This window comes from Oxyura jamaicensis, chromosome 3, assembly GCF_011077185.1.
Source record: "Oxyura jamaicensis isolate SHBP4307 breed ruddy duck chromosome 3, BPBGC_Ojam_1.0, whole genome shotgun sequence".
Classification (NCBI taxonomy): domain Eukaryota; kingdom Metazoa; phylum Chordata; class Aves; order Anseriformes; family Anatidae; genus Oxyura; species Oxyura jamaicensis.
Genome location: NC_048895.1, coordinates 4085102 through 4100691, shown reverse-complemented (window position 1 = coordinate 4100691; position 15590 = coordinate 4085102). Strand labels below are relative to the sequence as shown.

General features: G+C 48.3%; 2 long non-coding RNA genes across 2 annotated transcripts; one reads left to right on the top strand and one right to left on the bottom strand.

The window, feature by feature from the left end:
* The first annotated feature begins 2499 nt into the window (after window positions 1-2499).
* On the top strand, window positions 2500-7098 carry LOC118164730. The gene is made up of 2 exons (XR_004749631.1): window positions 2500-4874; window positions 5428-7098. It is a non-coding gene; the product is annotated as an uncharacterized LOC118164730 (long non-coding RNA).
* On the bottom strand, window positions 4598-15528 carry LOC118164729. The gene is made up of 2 exons (XR_004749630.1): window positions 14685-15528; window positions 4598-6589 (listed from the first exon to the last, which is right to left on the bottom strand). It is a non-coding gene; the product is annotated as an uncharacterized LOC118164729 (long non-coding RNA).
* Window positions 15529-15590: the final 62 nt, after the last annotated feature.

Genomic DNA, 15590 nt, shown 5'->3' with positions numbered 1-15590 from the left:
GTACAGTAGACTGCTTTGAAAAATAGAGGCACTTCCATACACACTTTCCATCCTAAAGTCTGTCTGGCTTTTCACTTCCCTGAAGAAGCGAGCTCAGGACAGGCTGAAAACGCCGGTGGTCCCATCAGCAATCAGGAGCCACGCTCCACCTGGCCACGCGCTGTTTCTCAGGAAGCCTCAGCAGGGTCTAGATCTTGGCCCCTGCCAGCAGCCAGCGCTGCCAAAACACTTTCCTGCTATAGCAAGAGAGCCCCTCCAGGCCTCCAGCAAATATCTCGGGGGTGCAGGGACCGTACGTTGAGCATGACACTGCAGGCACTGTGCCCCAGCTTTCTGGGAGTTAGGCTGCTGTCAAACAAAGCTGTCGCATACTTGTGACAAAACCACATGGCTTAAGGAAATCAGTCAGGTACGTTAATTGTGGCCTTACAAAATCTCTGAAGTCCCTTTCCCATGCTGCAGATCCATGACCTGGAGATGCTGTTGTTCCTATGACACAAGAACACCCACACAAGCCTCTAAAACCAATAAAACTCCCTTTGTTCCTACCTTCACCTGGTTAAAAATAAATAACTGGATAGGTGATTTCCCACCTGTAATAGTAAATAAAACTACCTTCCCCCACTCTAAGTCAGCCTGGAGATGTTTTAATAGCCAAGAATAAGCCTCTTAAGCTAGCGGCTTTAGGATGGAAACACTGACAAACCCTTAACGCGCCGGTATCGGCAACTTCCTCTACGGTGGTGCTCTGTTGTGGCAACTTCTCTGCTGGGGAAGGACCGCTCAAAATGCAGCACTGCTTTGGCGCTTTGCTTGCTTCTGCACTCTGTAAAAGCAGAAAAAAATAAAAGAAAGAAAGCGAGAAAATCTGGGAGTCTCACAAAGCCGTATGTTTTTCTGAGTGTAGCGATGAATCCTGTTGTAGGGTTGGGCGACAAGCTGTGCTCTTAGGGGGGCTAGGAGCTGGTTTAAGGGTTCGGGCTTACCTTTTCGCACAGCGTGCATTTCGCCCTTGAAACAGAAGAATGTTTTGCCACAGAAACGGGGAGCTGCTTTTAGATCACACAGTTGTAGCACTTCTTCTTGTGTGCGACATGACATACTCTGTCAAGCCACTGTATTCAAACTTCCACTCATGTATTTCATTTTTATTAGTGATGGAGGACAGGTGATTTGAATCTTAATGCTATGGTGCAATATGTATGTGAGGTGCAGAGCACCTAGGCGTGTGCTGTGATACAGCTCCTGCAATAAGCTCACACGCTTTGCATATAAATCTCGAGGCACTTTGCTGTTCCCGGCCCTAACGGGTGCGCTGTTGGAAATGCAAATGTGTGGGGTGCAGGGGTGCGGGCCATTTTTATGCCATTGTGTTTGCCTTTCCTATTGTTTAGTTTTAGTTTCCCCTCTTCCCATATGTTGTATCTACATTCCTGCCAAATTCCAAGGGAGCAGAAAAGCTGCTCCTTGTATTGTTGTTATTTTTAAAAGGTGCTCTAAACAAATCAGCCTTCTGGAGAGTAGAAAGCATCAGGCATTGGGCAGCTGAGGACAATTCGCACACTGCAGAATTACTGTTTAACACGTGCTCGTCTTGTGGGACGGACCTGGAACAGCTCACAGCTCCTCCCTCCCTCGTGCTCCTGTGAAACTCGGTGCAAGTCACCACCTTCCTGTTATGTAGCTCAAACCTGGCCGCTTGGTTCGAATGGCGCCGTGCACTCCCAAAAGGCTCTCTCCTCCTGTCTGCAGCTGGCAGGAGCAGAGTTTGGGGCTGGTTAGCTGAGCAAGAAATAGAATAAACAGGTTAAAAAAGTCAGGGCTCCCAGGTGCATAAAGCTGAAGGGCAGCGAAGAAATAACTCCACTAAGTAGGAAGAAAAAAAATAATCTGTTATTTTGTTCTTTCTGTTGCAGTGTTTGTGTGGTGAGCCCCGTCACAAGGAGCAGCAGGTGTTGAGAGGGATGGGTTCCCTGCTCGCGGGGAGCCCTGCTCCCAGCAGCCTGGGCCAGGCGCTGCCACTGCTGCCTTTCTCCTGGGACAGGCAGAGGGAGGCCTCCCTGTGCTTTGAGCTGGTGTGAGAGCGTTGCCCCACAGCACTCTCGGGGGTCACTGAGTCGCTTGCGCTGGAGGAATGTGCTGTTGGTACTGGCAAAACTCGACACCAGAGGAAGCAGTCCCATTTGGTTCCACGGGGACCTCGTTTTTTCTCTGCAAAAAAGGGGCAGGGGCAGAGAGAGGACAAGGAAGGTGAATTTCTCTTGCGATGGACAGCAGCGCTGCAAAGTACTGCATAAAAGCTGGGTAATAGAAACCCTTCCCTCTTCCCCTCCCACGCAGAAGACCAGAACAAGGTCTGCATGCCGCTTTTCCCACATTTTGATGTCTCGTGGCATGCACAGATCTCAGGGTAGCGCTCTGTCAGGGAGAGATTCCAGGGCATCATGTGGAACGCAGGATCAGACTTCTAATCCCTGAAATTTAAAAGGACACCTTGTTTAACAGGGGAAGAAGTACTGTGGGACTTCTGCAGATAATTAAAAGAAACAGTGTTTAACAACGTGGACAAAGTCCTGACCTAAGGCATGATGAACTGTACAAATGCTTTTCGTGCAGCTAAAAGTTTATAGCATTCTGGAGTGTTGTTTATGTTACTATAAAAAAAAGGTGAGAAAATATATTCAGTTACTTTCTGTTTCCCCCCCATTGAGCAGATGGCAATTCATAGCTCAAATTGTTTTTTAAGCCATTTCACATTTTATTAATAAGTACAATATGCTTTTAAACAGCAAACCACACTCAGGCATTTCTGCAGAGGTTACCCAATTGCTCAAGTAGCTCAGAAAGAAAAGAGCTTATAAATTTTGTTGTTACGAGGGTGAATGTTTTTCAGTTACTTCTCACGTGGTAGAAAACACAGCTAAAAACTCTCCTACTTCTCGTTTCAAATTATTTCTAATTTTGGAGGCCACAAATAATACAGTGCAGTTACTCTAACTGTCTAGTTTTGAGATTGTTTCCACCAGCTCTGTTCTTGGTAGAAGAAAACACGCTTTTTAAAGCGCTGAATATTCTTTATATTTTAAGTGAACAATAATATGTAGATTGCCGGGGGGGGAGCAAAGAAATATTCAGTGGCTCTATTTTGGGAAGCTTTGGTGCTGTAGGATGAAAACTGTTCGTACTGCAGGAATTGGAAAATTCTCACTGTTGCATCAGTGGTTTTATCGAAACCTGTTAAGTTATAAGAGTGCAGAAGTAAGGAAGACAGGTTTTTTTAATTATTAATTGACACTCATTTTTAGCCGGCATGTGGTGGCAGGTCCTGCAAACAAACCTTAGAGTACACAAGACACAGATTAGAGCTGAAAATTTTGGAACTCTTCTAAATCTTTGTAACATTGCAGAAAGGAAGTGTAATATTAAACTGACAAATCGAACATACATATTTTTTTCAATGTAATTCACAGTTTCTTTCTATTATTTTTCACTACCCGTGGAGATAAAGCACAACAAATTCCTCAAAGAAAGGGAAATACATTTCCAGATACCTTTTCCGATTAAATAATATATCTGTCTTATACATATGTACTGCCAAATATCTAACCATTCCTTTTCTACACCGCGTCTACAGCCAGGAGTGTTGGCTGTGTGAGTGTTACAGAAGTGACTCTTAGCACATGTGGTGCGTGCCTAGCTATATATATGCAGGAAACTATATATAATAATTAGCGTCTGCATATATTACATTGTCATTATAATTTTACATAATCTGTTATATAATCTCAAGGCTGGTATGAGATGAGCAAGCGTGGCAATGTTAGGAATTGTTGGGAAAATGACTTCAATCACTGCTTGTAAATCCAGCGACCAGCCCGGCACTTAGGGAAGCCACCAGATGAGAGCAGGGACGCCGGCCACCTGCCTGTTGTCACCCGCCCGCGGGGGCACACCGAAGCACCGTGTCACTGCGGGGGCACCGGCAGCCCACAGCGGGGCCCGGAGTGGCTCGGGGAGCCCCCCTCAGCCCCGCGATGCGGAGGGGCACAGAGGGGTGCACGGAGCAGCATCCCCCACGCAGCACTGGCAGGGAGCCGAGCGCCGCAGGGCCGGGCCTGTGCCCCTCGGCGGTGTGGGGGCACGGAAGTGGAAACACTCGAGGTACGGTGGGGTGGGGGAGACAGGGAGCAGCAGCCCAGTGCCGGGAAGGGAGGAAGAAAATGAAGCAGAACTAGGGAAGTGGCAAAGTGGCGAGCGCTGATTTATCGCAGGAGCCTCTGCTCGTTTCCGGAGATCGAAAGGCGCCCCAGCGACCCGGCACTCGGTGCCCGGTACGGAGTGGGGCTCGGGTGTGCAGCGTGCTGCCCAGCTTGCCATGTGCCTGCCGGCAGCGGCACTGAAACACCCCCAGCGCCCGAACGGGGGGAAGCAGCAGAAAGAAAGGGGGGGCACGCGTAACCCAAGGACGCGGGAAGACAACGGAGCGAGTTGCAAGCAGATAAATGAAACGCCAAGTAAATCAGATCAAATCGCCAGGCATTCATTCCCAATAAACAGCCAGCTTTATAATTTCCAGGTGTTGGGGAAAGCCGCTGTCTTATAGTTTATAAATCCCTGCTGGGGGGAGGGAGGGGGAGAATCTGTGGAGGTGGATGAAATATCAAATCACCAGCCTCTATGTAGATTTATGATTGCATAAGAGGCTTGATCATTTCCATATATTGAAATGTGCTGTCCTTCCTGCGACTGCCCAGCCCTTGGAGGGAGAGAGACGCTCGATTCCGCCTTGATCAATGCTGACTGTGAAGCAAGGAGGAGGAGAAGGGGGGGACCAGCCTGGCACCAGATGGAGCAGGGTCTAGGGAAAGGTCAAGGTTAGCTCAGGCTGCTATTGAATCGGTTGCAGCCTCACAGATAGATCTCTGCCTCGGAGGCACCCACTGGGGCTTCTCAGAATCAAATCTAATAGAAAAGGCAGTCACAGAATGAAATCGCTTCATCTGAATGCTAAAATTGTTATTAGGCTACATTAGAGAGATACCAGGCACGTGATTACCAAAAAAGGAAGCATGCCTAGCAGTTTGTGACTGAAATAAAAGCTGTGAATATGTTGATACCATCGGCAACGTGCAAGTAGAATAGATAACAGGGGAGAGAGGCAGGGAGGGCTGGGTGTGTATAACGAACAGATTAACATATTTATCTGCATGTATATATCTATATAAAATTACTTGTGTGTGTATCTGTGTCTGGGAGGGGGTACATTTATTTGTATGCAGGCGGATAGCAGCACTCGACTTGTTGCGAGTCCTGTGGTGGCCGTAGCCCGCAGCGCTCCGCGGATGCGTGGCAGTTGGTTTGGGGGGCAGGTACGGCCCGAGACCAGGAGCAGACTCGGAGGAGAGGTTTGCTCTTCGCTCGTGGCAGGACCCTGCCTGCAGTCTCCCCGCCTGCGCTGTGGTGCTGCGCTGTGACGTAGATTTTGATTCGAAGTCTTCGTGGTGGTGTGGAGCTAAGGCATTGTTTGAGGCCTCTCTTCTTTCTGGGCTCAGGCAAAACTCTTTCTGCGAGGAAATGTGGTCAGGCGCATACATGTGCACACACCCCGCACGCCGGACACGCGAGCGTGACGCCAGCACACACACATATGTGTTTGGAGCAGCGATGCTGTCAGCTGGCTTCCAAAGATCAAAGTGAGCTCTTCCCAATTACCATCTCCTACACATTAATGATTCTTTAACCTACTGCACAGCCATATCTTAAAGAAGGATTTAGTCTTGTAAAATAAATGCTGGCTACACTAGATTAAACACGATAACTGCACTCCAAGGGTTAATAAATTTAGAATTAACAGATCATCCCAGCTTGATACAGCTACTATAGATGATTTAATATGCAGCCTAAGCAGGTTGACAGTCAGCTCACAGATGCAGATAAGATCAAACAGTCTCTTGATTCAATAGATTGAATGGTTGTACTGAGTGTCTGGAAGGTGAGTGACAGTACGTATGTGGCAGGGGTTCTGGTACAGAAGGGCTTCGATTCCCAACTGCTGTGCGGTGCACTGGTTTTCCTTTTCTAGCAGTCAACCTTTTCCAGCAATCAAAACTGGAGTTAACATGAAAAAAATGGCTCAAATATAGTTCAGGAGAGTTATTTGAAGTTTTCAGTAATGAAAAGCTCAGAGCTTTAATAGTAATCACCATTGCTGTTACTAGTCTGCAGTTCAGATTCCTTCTCTGTGGACAAGGCCATTGCCACCCACTCTGTCCCACGCGGAGGTGGATCTGTCTGCAGCCTGTGCCCATCCGTCCACGCTAAGGCTCCTTCCCTGTGAGACCTAAATGCACAGAAAGAAGGGACCTCAGAGGCAGAGTGGCAACACCTCGCCCAAGTCATCCTCTGGTGCGTGGCGAGCCCAACATTGTCCTGATGCGATCTGCTGTCCAGAGGCTTCAGCTGTCGGAAACCGAGACGGGTGCGGATGGAGCCAATTCCCTGCTCACTCTTTCAGCTGTCTTGCTTTTCTGGCTTAAAAGTTAATATCTGTAGTAACTCTTCCGCGGTTTATGTTTTCCTTCTCACTCTCCTGTTTAAATAGGAACGTAAAACAGTTTTTGTGGAGGCTGGCGAGCAATGAGATGACAGAGTGATCTCTAACAATTTTTATTATTTGATCAAGAATAAAAGCTCCGCCTGACCCATTAGATTTTGCCGTATGAATACATTTCCAGGCAATTTTAAAAATGTATATTACGTATTCAATAGACCATCACAGGTGTGAATTGTGGCTTACTCTGTTATATGGGGCTACCACCATACTGATAGCAATACCTGTGTTAAATCTGCTGCGCGTGTGAATGCGTATGAATTATATTGCTTACCTGGGTGTTTGCACAAATACCCAAATGCTCAGTCCATGGTCTTGACGAATGCCCTGCGAAACGTTAGTGCAGTGAGCAGCACTGTTTTGAATTTAAGAACAGAGCAAACCCCAAATCCACAAAAGATTGTGTTTTCTCTCTGTGATTTTTAAAACAGCCTCATGTACTTTTGCAAGCATTTAACCATGAATTAAACTTTCATTTTAACATGTTTTTAATTTGGAAACCAGCGGTTGCTTTTAATCCCTCAAATGCTGAATTAGGAAGGACGGGGCCTGAGCATGTGTTTCAGGCCACAGATCCCGCGCCCAAGTACCTCTGGGTTTTGCCCAGTGCCACCACCCAGCAGGGCCGACGTGGTCCTGCCAGCCTGCGCCTTGGCAAGCGATGGCTCCAGCCGCCCTTTGAGCAAAGCGACATTGCGCTTCCAGGGGCGTGCTGGGGGTGCGCGAAGAGAACTGAACCCCCCTTGGAAGAGAAGTGCAAAGTATAAAAGACATGCACGTGGAAAGGCCGCGTGGGAGTGTGAGCCACGGGCTGGTGCAGCAGTGGGACGGAAGGAGCGGTCTCCACACCGCGGGCAGCCGAGCGCCTCCACGGCTGCTGCCAGTGGGAGGGAAACGCAGTGGGCCTGGGGGGCACTGGGGGCGGCCGGGTCCCGGGGACCCCCCCTGCGGCGCTGCCGCTTCCCAAGGCGGAACCAGCGAAACCAGTTATCTGGCGGCAATTTGCATATTTATGGTGCCTCCTGCCGTTCTCCCTGATTGCTTCACAGGCAGGAAAGGTAACAGAAAAATATATAACCCCCTTGAAAAATGGAGAAAAAGGATCAGATGTACATGGTGGCTCTGATGCAAGAGCGATCCCTGTAAAGCCCGGGGCAGGAAATTTGTTTACCAAACAGTTTTTTGTCTTAGGATTGGAAGGCAGGGTTGGTTTTATTTTCAGTTCCAAGGCCGAAGGTGTGAGGTCCATGATTTGGTGTAAACTGCCAGAGAAATGCAGCGATCATTTCAGGGAAAAATAATTAGCCTCTTCATATTCCCTGAATGTATACATCCAAGGAGGAGGCAATCCTTGGAGAATGGGGAAAGCATTCAATAGACTCTTTAAAAGTATAGTTCATGGTACATATATTTTTTAGTCCCACTCATAAGCAACGTACAAATGTGCAGTACAGCTTTGAATATAAAAGCTAATTAGGTCTCGGTTGAGAATAGTTTCATTTTTATTGGCGCTGAGTACAATGGCTCTCTGAGATACACCTTGTTTCCCGGGCACTTTTGGCTTTCCTCGCAGGAACGGTCGCGGCCGCATCCACATCCGTCCCCACACGACAGATACCTTCGGCTGCTTCAGCTGCCGTGGAACTGCTCAGAGCCACGCGGGGTGTCCAGGAGCAGGGGGTCGCAGTGCGTCACCCCGCTGAGGTGTCGGGGAGTGCATGGTGGCGATGGGCCACACTGCTGCGGCCACCTTCAGACCAAACTTCTCACCGACACCAGTGGGAAGCAGCATTTAAAGACTGGTGCCATGAAACAGCCAGCATTTAGAGTTAGTCTGTGGATCTCTCTCTGTGTTTACCTCTGCTTCTCTCTTTCTGGGCACACAGATGCTGTGAGACATAATGGGATAGGGCACAGCAAAGTTGCAGCGGTGAATACGTTAATTTCAGTATGGTGATATCAAACATTGTACATATTTCTGATTTCTGAATTTAATTTCCCTTGCTTTTTTTTTTTTTTTTTTTTTTTTTTTAATCTGCTGGGGAATAGTTGCTCACGGAACAATAGCATTAGTACAATAACTCCCCCCCAGCCCCAGCATTCATACTTAATGCATATCAGCTTTCTGTGTAATGCCGTATGATATACTTGCGTGTTATTCTAATTGAGTGAAATCTTATTCATACTGGCTGTAGAAGGCATTTTTTCACTGCAGTCAGAATTCATACTGTACTGTAAAAATTATATGTGCTGACAATAACAAATGGTGGCAAAACTATCCAAACTGCTCAAAGAAGAGCGCTCTTATAATATGTTATTCAGCACCACTCCCGCTACGCCTCAGCACTGCATCTTTCTGTGCAGCTCTGGGCTATGTAATAATATATGAGTCTGACTACAGAGAGTTGCCTTAAAATATTATTGTAAGCATTCTAACAATTAAGCTGAAATTTTGCACATAAAGAGTTGCGCGGGATAAATATGGCAAAGCAAAAACTCCCCACAGTAAGGCTGTTTTTATTTTTATTTTGAATGCAGAAGATCTCTGCTATCTCAACAATTAATTCTTTCTTTTCATCTAGATCCTCACACAAACCATACCATGCTCTGCAAAGCGTGTGCATATCTTCTTTGCCGAAGCTAAAAGCTAAACCTAAATGTCATCTGAAACAGTAGTACAAAATGAATACGGAGAATGATGAATCTATACGTTACATTTCAGTTAAACGCATTCTTAGTGACTGAAAGTTGAAGCTCTAAAAATCAACGTAATAAAAGTTGTTTCCAAAAGATGGTAAGGCACCAGGCTAACAAAATACTTGACCACATGCTTCCTTTAGGCATGGAAGTACAGCTGATGTGCCCAAAGATAAATATATGCTTAAGAATTTTGCAGTACCCAAGGCCAAGCAGATTCCTCTGGCAGGGGGATATATCGAGCAGGATTAGAGGAGGGAAATCCTTTTCTATTGCACTACCCTTCCCTGTTGTCACTCAAGCCAAGTGTGCTGGGAAGTAGAAGGGACTAAATCTTTCCTCATCCTGTGTGGCAAAACTAATTTCTCAATGGAAATAACTGGTTTTGATTGCTGAAGCTTGTGTTGGGTGCCTCAGTTTAATGAATTATTTTTATTATTCTGCAATTCTTATTTGATTCTATTGAGATATAGTTGGATTTATTTTTCAAGACAAAATGTTTGCAATTCCACTTCTTCCTGCCTGCCACATCCAGAGTGGAGCTTTCCAGATTTTCTCATAAGGATGATGAGAGCTTGAGCCCCTTGGGTCTGATCTTGCACGGAAGCATGAGAAGCTTCTCCAAAAGATCCTGAGAAAATCTTGTTCATAAGCAATGGCTATGTAAAAAGATCAGATGCCCCACATAGTTCATTTGGTCAGGCTCAGACCAGCTCTGCAGCTCCCCGTGCCTTCTCTGATTAACAGACATTTGGCAGTGAGGCGCGGCTGTGCCACTGTTGAACGTGCTGCTCTTTTAAACATTCCTGCCAACTTGTGGGCGCGATGTGTACGAACATACCTACATACACACATATAGAACGGTGGTGCCCGCAGCCAGTGCCCATCATGCACTAGGTTCACAGCGAACCGGAACCAGGAGACAAGCTTCTTTCTGGCACGCCTCAACGCCAGGCTCCGTTCCTCCTGTCCATTCGGAAAGCTGCAAAAGTCGGGACCCAGGGCAGAGCTGCACACAGCCAGACTCGCCACTTCTTCCTGCTGTGAGCCTCACCAGGAGTTTGCTCGGCGCCTTTCCCATCCATGCCGTGTGTCTGTGCCGGCGGCCTGAATTGGCCATAATTCTTTACCTTGAGCTAGCTAGGGATGTCCCCAAGCCTAGCAGATAAAGTCAGAAAGAAAATGAATCCAAAAGACACTTGTGTCAGTTATGTGTTCTCCTTACGGCTCATAAGGACAGCAACCTGCTTAAGTAAGTGGATGACTTGTGATCTCAGAAAGGACTCCAAAGATGGTGTCCCTGCTCTATAACCATTCAGCAGGGTGGGCATGGACTTTGTGGGGTCTGGCTTATTACAGCCATCTGTTCAAGGTCTGTGGCTCATCTTTCTAGCTCTGGGCTTTCCATCTTTTTCTGCTAGGGTTAAGGAAATTTCCAAGTCCACTGCCTCACCAGCTGAGTGTGATTTGAAGTGATAACCTTCTCTGAGCAACAGAAGTTTAGAACTAGTGAGAAGCATTATGGAGAGCAATTCTCAGTAAAATTCTTTGCAACACAAAGCCATACTTAAGCTCAGTGTTCAAAGTGAAATGGCTCATGGCTTTCAAAGTGCAATCATGACGGCTGTTCTGATGCCAAGGCCCATGGGGGACTCACTTCCACACGCTTTGGGGGAAGAAAAAGCCCCCAAAGATGAAAGATTCTGAGAAACTGTTAACAAAGATAACAAAGAGACTTGCCCCCAGCTATCCCCACTGCATCTGAAGATAACTGAGGTGGCCTGCTCCCCGTGCGGGAACGCACCAGGACTGCATTTTGGATTGCCGGTTCGGTGATACCGTGCTGGTGTAAATCCGTCCGACTGCTGCTACGCCAGCAGCGGATCACAACGGGACTGAGGAACACTGCTCAGGAGCCTTAGTTCCCTTCTGTCGGAGGCAGTTCTGTTCTCTTTATCTTACACGTTTAGGACTCTCTTCTGACAGAGATTAAGTGGCACTTCTCTCACACGGTGTCTTCCTCTGTGTATGTGTACACATAGATGTGGAAGTGTGGCATGCATGCCCCGTGTGTTACTGCAGAGCTTTTTGTATGTACCTATACATATGCTGCTCAATATGGAGCTTCAAAAGAGCTAGAAGTACCAAATTCATACCCTAGATGTCAGTAAAAGAAAAAAACATTAAAACCCATTAAAAATCATTTTATAAAGGTCTGTGAATCAAGCAATGGGTTAGCCAATTATTCATAAGATAATTCCCTATATGGACTGACAGTTTGAGTCCCAAGTTTCAGCTCAATCAAATTTACACAGCCCGAGTTATAACCTCTTCAAGATGGGGATTGTAACGGGAACACTGACAGACCTTAACTACTGTGCCTCTCTAGTAACGAAAGCTCGACTATTTCACTCGCACAGTGGCTGCTGGTGCTGCTATAATTAAGACTGTATGGATTTGCATTATAGGTCAAGTTCTAAAGGCACAAAGTTTAAATTATGTTGGCTCGAAACGTAGGATACAAGCTGTCAGGGGCGTGTTACACGCTTATAGAAAGATACACAAATATTAATAAGATACAAAATGAAAAGCTAGCTGTATCTTCTAGAGCAGTAAAAACTAACACCGGAGTTTGGCTGAAATTAAACATTTGATTAAAAGTGAGATTTTACTGGCATTGTTTATAGCATAGCCAGTGCCTCCCCTGCCTGCCCATGCACTTGCAGAACTGCAGACTTAAAGGAGGGGTTTGCTGTCTGAAAGTCTGCCTCCTGAGTGCTTTGTGTGGTCATTTTATTGCCATCCCCCAAAAGTCCAGTCAAGGTTCAGGGCTCCATCGTTCTCAGTGCTGTGCACGCAGGGGCAGGCTGAGATCCCAGACCTTGCTGTAACTGCTGGAAAAACTCTCCTCGGGTTAAGCATTTTATTCTGGGTCCTGCCTAGAGCAGCCTATAACGAAATCTTTCAGTCACCTGGCGCTCATATGTTTGTGATCCTGCATGGACTCGCCGCTGTGTGTGCTGCGCTTGCTGGGTTGGAGTTTATTTTGAGCTTTTATTAAAAAAGAAAAAAAAAAAAAAAAAGGAGAAGAGGGAAAGCAGTGTACCCAAGTTCCTCATCGTGCAATACTGATGCACATGCTATTTCTAGAACGCGCAAGTCCTCTGCTCATTCATGGGGAGTCAGCCTGGTGCGATAAGAGTTCCACCCACAGTGCCTCTGCCTGATTGAGACTATCAACGCGGCGGAGGAGAGCGCCCCGTGCTATCGGCCGTTATGTAACGCGGCACAGCTCGGGAGAACTGGCATAATTTGGGAATTTGTATTTGGTCCTAATGTTCTGTACTGAGTTGGCAAGTGAGATTCCTGCCATGAATGAATGACAGTTGGAGCTTAAAAGCGGGAACATTTGCCCACCAAAGTTGCTGAACTCACCCACTGCCAAGTCTGTCGCTAAATTAGCAGAGGCAGGGACAGCAGCGTGCAGCACGCGCTGCATCGCACTCCTTCGGGTCCCAGTCCTGCGCGGGAAGACCGTGTGCCTGTCTGTGAGAAGGAGGAAGGCCACGCTTCCCAGTTTCAGGCAGTTCTGTGTCCCTTTAGGCAGCAGCCTCCAAGTATCTCACAGGCTTGAACGGAGGGAGGACCACACTGTTTCTCAGAGAGAACTGAGGCATAAGGAGAAGGAGATGTAAATTTTGGCAGATGTCTCAGGGCTCTGGTCTGCGTGGGACAGATTGACGTGGGCCAGCTGGAGGGGCTACAGCCCAGGGGCTTCAGCTAGTGAGCCAGACCCTCGCACGGCAGCCCGACCACCACCCTGGCCCAGGTTTCAGCACCTACCTCTGAGGTGCCCACGCACGGCTGAACATCTCGGCCGTGTTTTCCCATCTTTGCTCTGGGGCTGGGAGCGTGTAGCACAGGAGTGGGCGAGATGGCTGGGGGTGAGAGCAGCTGAGGCCACTGCAGCAGGATGGGGGGGGCATCCTCTGCAGCCGGGGCAAGGAAAGGTCGTGGTGAGAAGCAAGAGGTGACACACAAGTCTGCGCGAGTCCGCAGAGCCCCATGGCTGGGCCGTCTTTGGTGCTTGCCCGGCTTTGTTTTCACTTGCCTTTCTCACCCACCAGCACTTCGAGGCGTTAGCACTATTTGAATATTTGTACTTGTTTTTAACTGCCACGGTTGTAGCGTAACTCGGAGCAGAGTGCCCTCACTTTGTGACAGGCACGGAGGAGCCTGAAAACGCTCCATGCCTCTGAGCAGGGACGGTGCACGAGCAGCACCGCATAGAGGGGAAGGGATATGGCGGGGGCATCGCCCCTGCTCCTGCAGGCCCCCCGGGCTGCTCCCCGGGGCCCAGCCTCACGGCTGCTCGCCCCTCGGACATCGCCGGGGGCCCCGATTCCCCGTTCCCCCGGGGCGAGGGAAGCCCAGCGGGGCTCCTCTGCACGACCCGCCGGGGGCAGCGGGGCCGGGGGTGGGCGCGGAGCCCCCCGCACGGAGCCCCCCGATGCGGAGTGGGCAGGTCCGGGGGGCCACCGCGGCCCCGGGCGTCCGAGGCGCGGCGGTGCTGGCTTTGGAGGCATGAGCGGGCTGCCGGGGGGGTGGGAAGGGGATGCGGGGGGACCCGTCCTGGGGCTGGAGGTGGCCCCAAAAGCCGGCCGGCAGACAGGCAGCGCCCCAGCGCTGAGGCTGAGGCTGTAGCAAAGTCCCTCGCAAGAGCTGTTTGTTGACCACATTCACGTTCAGAGCCCTGAAGCTAAAAGCACTTTACACCATAAAATAAAAGCACTGTCTTTTTTTCTAAAAGGTTACGTCTGGAGGCCACGCTGCTCATACTTCATACAGAAAACTACTGAAAGGGCTATGAAATCCTCTATGATTTACACTCCCTCTCAGTGCATTAGGATATAGATCTACTCGACTCTAAAAATACTGTGGAGTTTCTAACCGACGTGAATATATGTGCATTATTTCAGAAAGTCTGTTAGAAAACTTGTCAACACATTATAAAGCATAAACCAGGACTTGGCCATTAAATACAGAGATCAGAGACAGAATATATACTGCAGGAAGTACTGAGAAAAGTCCCTCCATTCAAAAAGGTCTATTAGCTAAAAGTTTACACACAATATACACCAAAGGGTTTAGAGAGAGCCCGTGGACCGTAATTACAAGGCATAAATGGAATCAGTAAGGGCTTTACAGTCCCGAGCGCAGTTAACTGGGCTGCCAGAAAATAATTTTAATATTGTCATAATTTATTACCCAGCAAAAGCCACATCAAGGATTGTAAATATAGTTACTTCGTGTCCACGACTGCTCATTAAACAGCCACGTTCCCTTCCCCTAAAAATACAATAAAATAAAAACCCACCTGCATTATTAATCTGTGGTTATGCCACGTTAAAAATGTCTTCTGACTCCTTTTCTTTCTTGAGGTTTGTTATCGCCCTCCAATCACATGACAATGCAAAGTGTCGGGGGGGGGGGGGCGGGGGGGGAGCGCAGCACTATTGTGATCAAACGCCAATATTAATAATTATCCAGCCCGGATGAAATACTGTTTTAAGGCGGTGAGTTCCCATTTAATTCGAGGCATTTTACGATGCGGGAGTTAAGGGCACGCTAATGGTAGGAACATCCTCGCTGCCATTCATGAAAGCATCTGTAAAATTAGCTTTTGAATGTATGTTTGAAGACGTGCCGGAGGAAGTCACCTCTGGAATCTCGCACGCAGTACAATAATAAAGCAGATTTAGTTGTAACTAAGTGCTTAATTTGCTACGATTTTTTAAAGAAAATCAATGAGACGTCGCCTGTTATTTATTGGAAATAACCACAGATAGGTATTCTGATCTACGTTGGCTTTAGAGAGCGCGCAACTGTGTAATGAATTGTAATTCAGAGGACTGTTAAATGTGAACCGCAGAACCTTTCAGAGGTAATAAAGTCATTACTTTTTACACTGCAGCCACCTTGAAAAGCTTTATACGTGCTATTACAGATAAATCAAATCGCACGGATCTCTCCACAGTCCCGCACGCCTGTTTACACGCGTTTCGCGCCCAGCACATGTCCGCGGAGCTCCGACAGCCGAGCCCCGCGGCAGCGCGAGGAGCCCCGGAGCCCGGAGCGCTCGCCCGTTGCCACCCGGAGCCGCTTCCCCCGAAAAGCGGCGCCCGGCAGGCGCTGCCCGGCCGCCCCCGGCCCCGCGGTGCCCGGCCGTGGCTGCGGGGCTGCGGGCTAAGCGCGGCTCTCGGCCCCGCACCGGCCTCGGGGC